This window comes from Lutjanus erythropterus, chromosome 7 (assembly GCF_056507025.1).
Source record: "Lutjanus erythropterus isolate fLutEry1 chromosome 7, fLutEry1.hap2, whole genome shotgun sequence".
NCBI lineage: Eukaryota > Metazoa > Chordata > Actinopteri > Lutjaniformes > Lutjanidae > Lutjanus > Lutjanus erythropterus.
Window position 1 is genome coordinate 10,521,480 of NC_139323.1, and position 14,081 is coordinate 10,535,560.

Sequence of the window (14,081 nt, forward strand, 5' to 3'; positions counted from 1 at the left end):
TGTATCGGCATGCAGCCTTGGAACTAGTTAGTATGTTTGTGCACCAGTGTCAATTGTTCTTTTTTAATACAGTTTGATTGGAGACTAGATTCTGTACGCTTTACTGAATATAAGCTACTAAAAAAAAGTACTGAAAATATCAGCATTCTTGACCCTTTCCCCCTGCAGTTTTCACAGTACTGACCAATTCTAAGCAAAAACTAAACCTGAACCAGAACATTATCAAATATATGGATTAGGGGTGGGGGAAATTTCCGATTTTTAGATGCATCGCGATTCGGACGTGGACGAATCTGAATCGATTCACAAACGTCCAAATTTCGATTATTTAAATCTGTTAATTAAAGTGATACGGAAGCTTCTAAATAATGTGGAACTAAGAAGCGCGGTACGCGTCATCGCCGGGACACTTTGGGACGCGCACCTGGAGCGACACGCGCACAGCGGAAAACAAACATGGCCGACCGGCAGCCACCTCGCCATGAGGTCCGAACAGCTCCTTCTAATTTAAAAGCAGCCGTGTGGAAACACTTCGGCTTCTACAACGTCGACGGCGGAAGCGAACTGGACAAGAGCCACGTTATATGTAAGCTGTGTCGAGCTAAAATAAAATACTTTGGCAACACAACAAACATGAGAAGCCGTAACTCGATTCCACCCGACGGAGGAGTCGGGGAGACGGCAGGCTGCTGTTGCTGCGGCTACTAGTGGCTACTGTTGGTACTTTCCAGTTTGCACATATTTCCAATAGTTTAATAAAATATAATCGAAATGAATTCTTATTACAAATGCGCTGTTTTTAAAAATTGCAAGTGACGAATGCTTATTCAGTGAGACAAAAAGAAATGTGTTTGTGAAAAAGTGCATCAATATACATAAAGATGCATCAATAATCGTTTTATAATCGAATCGTAGCCCCTGAATCGTAATCGTAATCGAATCGGCAGGTGCCCAAAGATTCCCACCCCTAATATGGATATTATGCTGTGCTATGATTTCAGTAAGTGTGATCATTGTACAGTCCACATGCATCAAACTTGATGTCAGACTAAGGTTTATGTGAATTCTTTGAACCATGATAATTGTGTAGTGAAAATTTTATATTGTGACAGCTCTAATCAATGTTGTGATAAAAGAATAGTGATCATCTTAGACTTTGGATATAGTTATATTGTGATATGGCAGAAGCGTTGTCTTTTCCTGGTTTTAAAGGCTGCATTACAGTAAAGCGATGTAATTTTCTGAACTTTCCTCTTATTTGCCTTTAGTCATGATATCCACATTACTGATGATTATTTATCAGTGAGAAAGCATCCATTATGACTATTGGTCATAGATGCAATATTGATATTGAGGTATTTGGCAAAAGCTATTGTGATATTTTATTTTATCTATATTGCCCAGCCCTGAGATTGTCATATGTTTGCATGGTTTGAGAATTTCATGTTATTTCAGAGTAAAATATATTGAGGTGTAAATAATGTCAGATGTGGACAGAATATTTTTAGGTTATTCTTCTATATATGTTATAAAGGACATATCACCCAGCCCGATATAGAACACTTATCTCACTTGGTTTTGGCATGACTGCTAGCTTGAGGCTGCTAACGCTAGCAAATGTTAGCAAGATTTTACTGAGTCTGTTCAGTAGGGCTGTCCCCTAATAATCAACTAAAATATTAGTCAGTGCCAAGAGTCTTATCTGTTGATTCCACTGGGCATGACATGGTTGCATGCCACCACCAGTAGCGTTTCAGCAGGGGAACATTTTGCCTACCTGATTATGTTTACTTGCTAAGGTTTTGTTGATTTGGTTATCTTTCCTTGCTTTTTGTTCTTATACCTTGGATAAATGTGGGTCTTTGTATGAGGTTATACTGTATTGAAAAAATGTAAATGTTCAGTTTCCTGCTGGTTGTTCAGACAGTCATTACCTCTATTGCCATTGCATTTTATCAGCCGGCTCGCTTTGTGCTCCTAACATATATGTAAATAATGAAATTAACATAATAAAAGTCTAAGGACTACTTGGCTAATGGCTTGAACTGACAACTACCGGTCAACTAGGAAAATCTTTCCTTACTTACAATTCTGCAGTTAAGTTTTCTAATTCTTTTCTACTTGTGCCACTGTTACTTTATGTTTTAGCATAAAGTAACAGTGGGGACAAGCAAGATTATAATAGCTTTATTGGGAAGAGATTGAAGACAGTTAGGAGGAGTTTTGTCAGAGCTGACTGTTATAATAAATAAATATGTAAAAACATCTAGAGTGCTTTGATGACCTAATTACTTTTGAGTAGCCATCAAAGTTAATCATGCTGTAGCTGATTTTAACACATCCTGTTAGAGACTTTATATAATATACGATCAGAATTACAGGGTTTAGAGCTATCTAAATTTTACCATTGCATTGTGCAGTGTATTAAAAATATTGTATTTCACTATCAGCTTTATTTACAATCACACTATTAAGAATGTTGCAGTGAGCAGATCCTTATCAAATACAGCATCACCGAGAGTATTTTGAGATAGCTCAGTGGCTCTACCAGTTAAATAAGCAGTGACAGAGATCGATTGTTGGTTACATCAGTCTCTGGCGACATCCCCAACACTCTTAAAATGACTTAATCTGGTCTCATTCTGCTTTGCGGCCCGTAATTTCAAAATGCTGGCATCCCCAGATTGGGAGAGATTGTGTGTTTTGAAGACAAGTCTTCCAAATGAATCTTGTCAACAAATTAAGGCATGATTAACAAGAGCAATTACACTGAGGATCCAACTGAGCTGAGGAGAATCAGGCTGAAGTGGAGGAGATTATCTTTCTTATTAAGGAGAATCACTTTAAGGGTTTGATTACTTTCTGTTTTTGTATTTAACTCTAAGTAAGGAGGCCTTCTAAACAGCTATTTTTTTCTATACTGATGAGAGTGAAGAGTGTTCATTGAACTCTGACAATGTATGTAAAATATACAGTGTGCTGCTTTTTGGTAAAATTGCCATTGTTGCACCAATGATGATAGAACCGCCAATTTAAGAATAAGAAGTTTTGAATTTTTGCTGTTTTTTTTTTTTATTGAAATGCAGAACTACTATTTTAAATGTACTTCACCACAAGCAAAGACTGTGTAGTGGCATATTTGAGTATTTGGCAAGCAGTGTCTGTTTGGCACTTGTTTCCCAATCTAAATTGAAGTTTTTCCCAGTCAAGCTGGATGGTGTGAGTCAATAAACAACAATCTCAGACCCATTATTTTTCAATAGATTTCAAGGTTTTGGCTGGGTCCCTCATTTTATTGTTGGTTTGACTGCATGCTGGTGGCCAGTATGTTGTTGTGTGTGTCTGAACATAACTCAACACTTCAGTTTAAGGTATTTGGCACTTTGGAGGAGGTTCTCCTCAAGACTTTGCCGGTATTCATTGTTCCCCTTCCCAATACAAATAAAATATTCCACACTCGTCATGGCCATGCTTCATTCTATGTGATGAGATGTCAACGGCCTCTGCTAAACACTTTGTCATGTTTGAAGAATATAGTTTTTATCTTTCACATAAAAGAGAAATCTGTAGCACCTTTAATGTAAGGGCCCCCCCTTTGAAATTCCAATTCTGGTCTCTGGTTATCATTTGCATGTTTCACATTAATTAGAGTTCAAATTTATGCTGAGTATTTGTCAAATGAGTTGTTGCCTTTATAAGTTGTAAGAAATGATTGATAGTCTTGTAGGAGTTGATGTTTATAATGCTTAAATTGAGCTATATGCTAACAGAGTCTGGCAGACAGAAGGCAGGCAGCTACTGAACTCCAACTCCAGAGTGTGTATTTTCAGAGCAGTGGGCTCTTGTTTTCAGGATAACAGGCTTAAGGCTTAACTTCACATTGACAGACAAATTGACAGTTATAAACAGCTGATCAGCTTATAGTGCAAAACTCGTCCTCGCTTGTTATTGTCCAATTATAATATTGTGCTTGTCTTGTGTTCCTGCAGTGTTTCTGCAGCCTGCCTGAGGTTCTTCGAGTCTGGGGAGGAGGGGGCAGGGGGAAAACAACTTGCTTCAACCATAGCTTGTATATGTAGACTGCAGAACTTATTTTTGGATGCACAGTTGACCCTTCACTAAGCCCAGCCCTCCTTATTTACTGTTACTAAGCTTGCCAAATTTTCCATTCTCGCACTGCATTTATGCAGTTTACAGTGATAATGGTGGCAGATTTGACCTCAAAAATGGGAGTAATTGTTGAAACACGAGGTCTTAGAATACACAGACACGTAAACAAAAGCGGCTTCTGATCTCTAATTTACCACAATTCTGAATTACCCCCAAACGTAAATTCCAGATTTTAGGAAATCAGGGCTTGAACTGAACTTTTTTCCTCAGTGTTCTGCAACTGTCCCACATTCTACTTTCATCTGTCCCAGACTTAAGAGCCATTGACCCAAAATGAAGTTCTTTTTTTAAATTCAACATAAGAAACATTGAAATTAGATGTTTGACCACAATCAATTTTGATTATTCTTTTATCACTGGTTGAGTTGTCTCTAGTTTATTCCAGCTGTTTGATCAATAAATGCAAACTGCTGTGCAAATTCAAGCCTGTTTCTGATTGGCATATGGTGATGGGAATTTATATACACACACATTCACTTTTAACCTATCTCATAGTAAACACTTAACTTAGTTTTAAAAACCCTGACAGTGTGTAAATGTGCCTATAATGTAACATTGAGTTGATGCCAGTGCCGCTTCTCATTATTGGAATTTAAACACCTAACAATTAAAATAATATGATTTCATGCCACATAAGCACAACACATTATCATTAACCAGTATGAAAACCCTATAAAAACAAGGACAGATAAGCTTAACTTAAGGTGCCTCCTTCCAGTAGAATAAAGTCCAAGAATAAAGTCTTGTTGCTAGATTTTTTTCAGCTGCATCGTCAGCCATATTACTTTTAAACTTGTCTACATGGCCTTGTTGCTGATTACTAATTAGGAAAAGCCACATCAACAATGGCTATTTTCAGCATAACTGATAAGGTCAGGAAACATCAACAACAGCAGTGTGGACTTAGCAGACTGAAAGGAAAAAAGGTTTGTCCACAAAGTAGAGATGATCTTCTGAAACTTTTGGGGTGTTTTTGTGGGCATTTTTTCTACCTTAGTAGCTAATGTAGATGCATTTTCTCTCTTGCACAGTCTTCATCCCCTTACGTCTCTCTCATAATTCTCATCTCTAGTCCTAATATTAATATTAGTAATAGTTCATACTATCTAGAACTTCAGAAAGTACTAGCTCAGGAGTTGGACTGTTTTTGGAGCCACAGCCAAGAAACCAAAGCCAAAACTTTATTTTTTTCTGGTGACATGATGGGAAAGTTCCTGAGTATGTGAAAAAGACACTGGGAGTCCAAGAAAAAATGTTGTTGACTGATAATCTTTTGCGTCTGATTGTGGCTTTAGCTGTACATGGCATTCCCAACATCCATCCTTTTCACATTCTGGTTGGTGAATTTGTTGTTCATCAACACTTTCGTGACCAGTAAACAACAGTAATCTTTAACATTGTCGTAATGACAGTGGAGTGATTGTGTGCCAGAAGTGACATTTTCTCTGTGTCCCTATCATTTAGGATCAGATGCCACTAACTGATTAATCTCAGATTAGGCAGAAGCTGGAGGCTAATGGGACACTTTACACAATGTGACTGATATACTTGCTTAGCATGCAGTGACAGATGCCAGCCTCTAAAGACAGTCAAATTACTGAAGCATGTTGTTGGCAAAACACAGAGCCATTAACGACGTGCCAAAACACATAAACTGCAAGCCACTTAAATCAGAATAGAATAACGAAAGGATGAATGTATTTATGGTGCAGAAGTCAATAAATATTATCAACATTGTGAATTAGGCTATTAGAAATGATGCGTCTTCAACTGAATTCAAGCACAATGTTCTTTTTTTTTTTTTTTTAGTTCTATCAGGGGTGTTATATAATATAAGGCTCATTTTTACTTTTAGAACAAGTAACCTTTACTTTTTAAAACTCTTCATAATACATAGGAAGTGTTTGCATTACAAAACACTCTTGACTGAAAAGTGAGACCATAAATTCTTATACTGACATTTAATATCACTATTAGGGAAGTGTTAGGGGTTAAAAAGAATGTAAATGACACCTTAGAACTGGTGCTATCTGCCCTCTGGAGTAATTCTACACCCATTTTAAATTGAACTTTGAACCTAGCTGTGGTTTCTCTTGATCCTGATTAAGAGAGGGAAAGTCAGCCTTGAGATACTTCTGACAGATAAAAAAAGGTTGAAGTGGTTTGTAAAAACCTCTTCAGTTTCTGAAATTTGCAATACCTGCAAAGCAATTTCAATACACGAACTTGAACAATTTGTAAAAAAAAAAAAAAGACAAACAAAACAATACAAAAAGAAACGGCTGTATACCATTAACTGTGGAAGGAAACGTTAAGTTTAAATACTTGCTTCTCTTATAGCAATGCTACATCTGCAGTGTCCTCCTTTTCTATTCTGTTCTATTTCTATTCCAGGCCAGAATAACTGTTTTTGTTTGCCTGTTTCATGTTAATTAGAGTTCAAATTAATGCCGAATGTTTGCTGAATGAGTAAGTGTCTGTTTATGAGTTGTACGAAATCATTAATAACCTTGTAGAAGGTGTAGATATTTATAATGGTTAAAATGAGTGATATGTGGCCGGGGGACAAACAATCATTTAACCCAAAGTCCAGAGTGTGTATTTTCAGAGCATGGGTTTTTTTCAAGGATAAGTGGCTTAAGTTTACGTTGATAGACCAGTGACAGTTATAAACAGTGGATCAATTTACAGTGTAGGACTCAACGTGGCTTGTGATTGTCAGTTTATAGTGCTGCGCTCCTGCGGTGTTCCTGCAGCCTGCCTGAGCTTCCCCGAGTGTGGGGAGGAGGAGGCATGGGTGAAACAACTCGCTTCAACCATAGATTGTTTATTAAATATTCAGTATTACATTTATCATTTTTGCATGCACAGTTGCTACATATTGCTCCTTTAACCAGGAGTAAAAAGACTCATTGAGATTAAGACGGCACACACAGACAGCAACGCAGATTACACAGTTGCAGACTTAAGACACAATACAACATAAAATGAAAAACGAAGAGCAAATTATGAAATTATAAAGCATTCTTGAACATTCAAAACATACACAGTCAGGTGTACTTCTTTCCATGTCTTTCAGAATCACTTTAAAAGTAACCAATGAGACCAGATCTTGAAGATTTAGATGATTTTACAACTGATTCCAAGTCGAGGGAGCAGCATACTTTAACACCTTTTTTCACACAGTTCAGGGTACAGTTAGAAAAAAGTCCTAGGAATGATAATAAGTTCTTATAGTTTTTTATACTCTTCTGATTTAGATCCATATAATTATAGTATGTGATATGAGATCAGTGCATAGACTTGCTATACTTGCCAATACCTGATCCAGCATTTTAAGCTATGTTGGAGGCATTTCTAGCACTTGTTTTGGTATTAAAATCCTATTTTGGAGAGTCTGATAATGTCAGATTTCAGAGCTTTTTGCATGTGTTTGGGATGTAAAGGCAGTATTTAATTGAATAGGAAGAATTTTGATTTTCTGCTACATCAGGCACAACGCTTTTTGTTCTGCCACAATCCTTTTGTGTCATTGTAGCTGTGAGTCGTTGGTGTCAGCAACAGAAAATCTCACCCATTCACTCTTTGAAAGAGCTATGCTAACAGAGCTGCATTTATCAGTCTACTGGCACACTGTACGTGGGCATATTTCATGTGGCTCATTGGCAGGATTAATTGCCAACAAGTCCCCTGTGGTCCAGGAATGCAATTACCTACTGACCCAAATCATTCTCCTGGCTGGAAGTCACTGTCTCTGTTCTGGCAGAGTCACACCTGGGACTGAATCTTCACATAACCTCACACTCACCCCTCAATGCATCCTGACATCAAGGCGGTCTGTGATTTTTATGTTTGTGTGATATTTTGTGTGTGAATGCAAAATAGAGAAGTGATGGGATATTTATTACCCATGAGAACATTTTGTGCTATCTGTGTGTAATGTTCAGGAAATAAAACATAGATATCCACTTAGCTTCTGATTTTACCTCCTGATTTGGGGTTGATCCGTGTTAGTGTGCTGTCCTCTTTTCAGGAAAAGATGTGCTTAAAATTCAGCTCGTATCTGCTGAAAATAAGGTTTTCCTTGCCTGAGCCATCCATTTAAAGTAAGGAAAGCACTATCAATAAACTAGCAAGTGTAAACAAATTAAGAGTACAGCTTTGATATTTAATTTTGAGAGAGATTTGAGGCTCCAGTGTATTAGTGCTTGGTCAAAACCATGTCGTCTTCCACTATAGAAAGATAACAGAGCTGTGAAAACATAAGAAATCTAAGTTGTTGTCCAGCATAAAATGTTACTTAAAGCAGAAATTAGTTGTTAATTAATTGATCTGCTGAAAATTAGTTGCAACAATTTTGGTGTTCAATTAGTTATTTAAACAAAATTTCAAGCAAAAGTGCCAAAAGCTCTCTGGTTCCAGTGTTCCAGTGTGAAAATTAGCTTGTTTTTTTGTCTTGAATGTTGGATTTTGAACTGTTGGATGGACAAAACAAGTATTTTGAATATGTCATCTTCACAATAAATACTTGCCAAGCACTCCACCGATATAACATTTAATTTCTAACATTGTAGGAGTCAGGTCGGACAGTTTTAAAAGTAGTATCAAAATTTGTGCAGCAGATCCAGAGGTATCTTCTTTTGCCACCACAGCCTGTTCTTCCTATTCAAAGCTTGATGCTCATGTTACCCAAATCTCTAACTTAACTGTCAGTAGTCAAGTTGCATTCAAGGTATGTCATGCTAGTAGCGGCTAATGTAGCGTGTTTGAGATTACAGAGAATCTGTGAGATTTCTCCTGATGTGTGTGGTCATGAATCCCAACATAAAAAGCTTTATACAACTTTCTTCACATATGCAGTAACATGGTCAACACCTGTAACTAGAGTTTTCACTTTTAATGTAAAATTTTCCTCTTTAACTAAGAATTTAAGTTGCCTAAACCTAACCACACTTTAACTGTAGTTTATTTGCAATAACTTTGATCTTTCCCAAACCTTAACTATCATCAGCTGCCATGCACAGATTTTGTAGAGAGAGACGATTTAAAAGGGTTGGATTAGATGTAAAAACCAAACCATGTAATGCATTCTGGGTAGGGCTGGGGTGATTTGTCAATGTAACTGATGTCACGATTACGAAAATATATTGATTTGCATTTTGTGCATCAACACACTGCTATGCCTGGTAGTGTAGTGTAGCATGGTTGAGTATGAATTCAACCAGAGAACAAGCGACAGACAGCAAGACTCGCCATGATCACCTAAAGTGTGGGAGTATTTTAGACAGAGATGCAACAATTTGGCTCTCTTTAGCTCCACAAACTGGACATGATTTGTCACAGCAGGACAAACTGCTCCGTGTGAGTGCTGGAAATGAAGCATTGAGCGACCTGTCCTCCTGCAGCAGCAGCAGCATCGTCCTGTTTATTTTCTGTTAGCACCCAAACACAATTTATGATTGTGGAACATGTTTCTGTTAGTAGAAGTCACTTAAGATAACTTTTGTTTCGTCAGCTCCCCTGTGTTAAAAGTGATGTCTGCACTGCTGCTGTTAACTTTAACTTTACTTTAACTTTCCTGCGTCATCTGACAATATTATTCTGCTGTTTTGTATTTAGTTTTAGCCATTTCTGACTTATACATGGCTGACAAAGTGAACACAAACATTTAAGACTGTCTGTAATGCATTTCAGTTGGCAGAAAAATGATAAAGTATTTTCTTAAGCCCATACTGATGCAAAAATACACAGCCAGTGATCATTTTACCTGCATATGACTCCAGTGATGAAATAACTCCATGTCATAACCAGTTTTAAGTCTTAAGTCAAAATACTGATTTTCCAGTTCAGTGAAGGGTTGACAGTGATTAAATTAATGATTACTAATTGATTAAATATTAAATTAATATGCATCACAGCTCCTTTTGAATTTGAGGTTTGAGTCTATTAAACAGGGTGGTAATTAGATAAGTTTTTAAAATATGCCACTATTATCATTATTCTAATGTGCTTTATATGTTTGTTTTTCAGGATTATGTTTGAATAAAATATTGGAATATTAATGACACAAGTTATATGTATTTTAGGTAAATTAATTGTTATATAACAAAAACAATTGTTAGATTAATTGATTAATTGAAAAAATAATCGATAGATTAAGCATTTAAACAATAATCATTAGGTGTAGCGCTAATTCTTAGGTTTGCAGAATCGTTCTATATCAATGTTATTGTCTGGCAAAAGGAATGCATTTATTTATTTTTTACCTATTGTGGTATTTTGCACAGACCAACAGGAACACATAGTATTTACAGAGTGTGAACAGGTGATGTTCGTTTTGGAAGCCACCATAACATAAATTCTTCCTCTTGTATGTTGCCTATGATGTAAATCGGTCGTTCATACTGATTAACCTAAATTGGATTCCAAGAAAGATATAGCAGCAAACAAACAAAGATAAAAGCAAAGGCTTAAGAGAATGGAAGCCATTTATTTATGGTGATGTTAAGAGCACTAATGCAGTAAGATTTAGACTTTAAAGCATTGTTAATGCTATTACAAGTATATATGTAGAAAGAGGTGGAGGGGACTTGGACATACTGTTGGTTTGTCAGAGCATGAAGAGAAAAGCTTCTTTGTCTCCGCATGTGCATTTACTTTCACTGTTCTCGTGTCATATCTAAATACACAGGAGGTTAAAGGTTATGGTCTGGGTCTTAGTGAGATGCCCCGGAATCTGCTTCATTAATGGATTATCCAATTGTATATGATGTGTCGTGCATTGTGGATCAAGTACCATAGTGCAGCCACTCTTAAGCACTGACACACAGCTTGCTTGCTATTTGAGCTGCCCGCTTGCTTTTTTAGGTCTCAGGCTGTGGGGTTTAAGCTGAAGTTGAGAGGGACCTTACGTGTCAGGTTTGAGGTCACTTGTGTTAATATCAGACAGATCCAGTACATTAGATGCATTCCCTAATCTCTTAAATCCCTCCACTGGCCCAACTTTCATTGTTGTGGAAGCATCAAATTAGGAAGAAACCTAACATACAAAGCAAAGCCCTAGATTTGTTTTGCCACCTTTGAGGGATTGCACTTGTTTTTTTTGTCTAATGCTACATTGCAAGTTACTCAGTGTGCTTGAGTTAATTGTTTTTTTGGTCCACTCGCCCCTTTCCTGCGCGCCTCTCTCATCAAATAGAAGTGTTCTTTTTATCCTCAATGGAAAATAAATATATTTTTTAGCTAATATTATATACTGGGATCATTTTGGCTAAGTTAAAGCTGCCAATATGCACCAGTGGCCATTTGTGGTATGATAATTAAAAAAATCCCCTGCGGCTCAAAAAGCTTTTTCCCCGTAGACCACTATTATAAAAGAGATATTTAAAAACAATGATAAAATGTTTGACACCTTTAACCACAAACAAGGTCAGTTATAACTCTTTGTATTATGCTTTTTTTTAATCCATGTAGGTTTTATATTTGTAAAACTTTTCCGGAGCCTAGAAAACATTTTCATTGTGTGATGTCATCCCCTTGTAAAATCTATGGGCCGAGCAGCACTGAGTGGGCAGCTTGGCTTATGTGCTGTGCGAGCAATGTTCATTCAAGCGAGTGGGTGCCATTTTAGTCTGGCAGTCACTTCCTATAATGCATCCATGTCTCCACTACATTCTCCGGAATCGTAAACAAAGCTTTTGCCAACTGAGATCTAAACACACACCTCCTAATATGATATTGCTACTATGGCCTACAAGCTAATGGTCAAGTGTGATTTTATATGATGTGGGAGGCCAGCACTCGCCCAAAATCATGTGATTGTATATATTTATGTATGCATCTTTAAGTGCAGAATCAGTAGACAGCAAAAACACAGTATTTACATGTTTTATAGCAACAGAACAAGGACATTGGATTAGAAAAATGTATTTGATATTTCACTGTGCAGCATTTCCAGTGTTCATAGCGAGATCTGTTCCTCCATAGAACTTTTTTTTTGGTAAATGCAGTTGAAACGTTGATTTCTGAAGCTCCCCAAATGTCCTCTTTGTGACACTGTTGTCAGTGATATCTTAACCATCATATAACCATAAACCAAACCGCCAACCTAATATCTGTGACACTAAAGCCTCTGCGGAAGGTTTTAACTCAGTGTAGACGCTCTGTGGTATGGAGACTAGTCTCTCTGCAGCATGGATGGTGCACATGCAGACCAAATCATATGTGGGCTGTATGATATATTAAAAAATATCATACAGTGATTATTTTGTCATATGTATGATTCATGATTAGTAGGAATCATTATTTATGCATAAATTTCACTGAAAAATGAAACAAAACCCCCCCCCCAGACTAATAAACTGATGATGATGTGATCTTTGTTGTGACCTGCACCACACAAACAAACATATTTTCTTATATCTGGAGAAAAGAGTTGAAGGCCAGGGCAGTGCTACAGTACTTAATTACACATTTACCTTTATCAAAAAAAAAAAAAAAATGTAGCTTTTTGATTTGGATACACTATAATATTTAATATTTAGATTAATTGTGCAGCCCTCAATTTGATAGTCCTTAATAATGCATTAAAGTTACATTTGAGATCGATGGGACCAGTACAAATGTCCACCCAAAGCACCGAACCCTCATAGACTTTGACACTATGAGTGCAAGAGGGTGCAAAGACTCCAAATGTTGTATGAGAACTTGGACAACACTTGGGAAATTGGTTGTTAGCTGGCGAAAGGTTTTTTTTCTGTGGCCATAATTACTTCCCAAGTGTGGACTTGCAGAAGGTGTCCATATTGGCTCAGGAAGTCTGTAAGAGAGCCCTTCAAGCACTTGACATGTTCACTGCAGGAAAATCCTGAGATCTTACAGACCTCAGAGATGAATGTCAAAGTCTGAGAGTCTGTGACAGCGGACTTTGAGACTGAGTCACTGGGCAACGGAAGGAGGGCTCGAAGACAGACACAAAAGACGTCACGTGTAATTGTAGGGGTTGAAGTTCAGGCTGAGAGTGTGCAGCAGGAATGCAGGTATAACAAAAAACATAAAGTGGGAAATCACAACACAGGCTGGACCACAATGACAGCAAGACAATACAGGTCTGGTAGGTGAAACTCAGTGGAGGCAACCTGTGGGCAGGTGAGGAATGACATACTGTGGAAGTACTCATACTGTGATAGTCAGTGTATTACATATATAAGACGGCGGTTGGCATGCCCCCAGTTTGGAGAAGCAGAGAGAGGCATCAGCATGGAAGCAAAGCAGTGAACTGCTGTGGACAGTGTCAGCAACAAAAAGGTATTTTAGCCACTTAAAAAAAGTTTTCAACTTAAATGTGTGTTATATTTAGAATATTTTCACTGCTTTTCTTTGCTGCTAGACAGTCTTTTCTGACAGGAAATCACTGTTATATAAGCCAAATGTCACTCTCTTCAACCAAACTTAATAGTTGAAATCAGTAATTTTACCTTGTAGAACATGGGAGCTGGTAGTCTATCACTGCTCTGATGTGTTAATTTGTTTGTGTTATTGTGTAACCTCAGTTTTTTTTAAAAGGATAGTTCAGATTCACAGGTCCAAGTCCACAACACCACAAACAAAGTCAAGCAACTCCTGCGCTCTGCAAAGCAAAATTTCTGATTCAGGCCATGGAGTTTGGTTAGTTTGGCTGTCTGACGGCAAAGTAAAGCAGTGAAAATAAGCTAAATGTGGTGTACACTGAAAATGATGTAGTTTTTTTTAGGTGGCTAAAGTACCTGTTGTTGCTGACCCTGTCCACAGCAGTTCAATCCTTAGCTTTTGTGCTGGTGTCTCTCTGTTTTTCCTAACTCCTACCCCATACTACTCTACATTAAATTATCAAAGCTAGTATTTTTTTTTTTAGCATAGGTTTATTCCTCTCC

The 14,081-nt window shown here is 37.3% G+C and overlaps 1 protein-coding gene across 3 annotated transcripts in view; it reads left to right on the forward strand.

Moving 5' to 3' along the window:
* lpp (LIM domain containing preferred translocation partner in lipoma) overlaps positions 1 to 14,081 on the forward strand; it is a 189,790-nt gene that overhangs the window by 11,025 nt on the left and 164,684 nt on the right. The window lies entirely within an intron of this gene.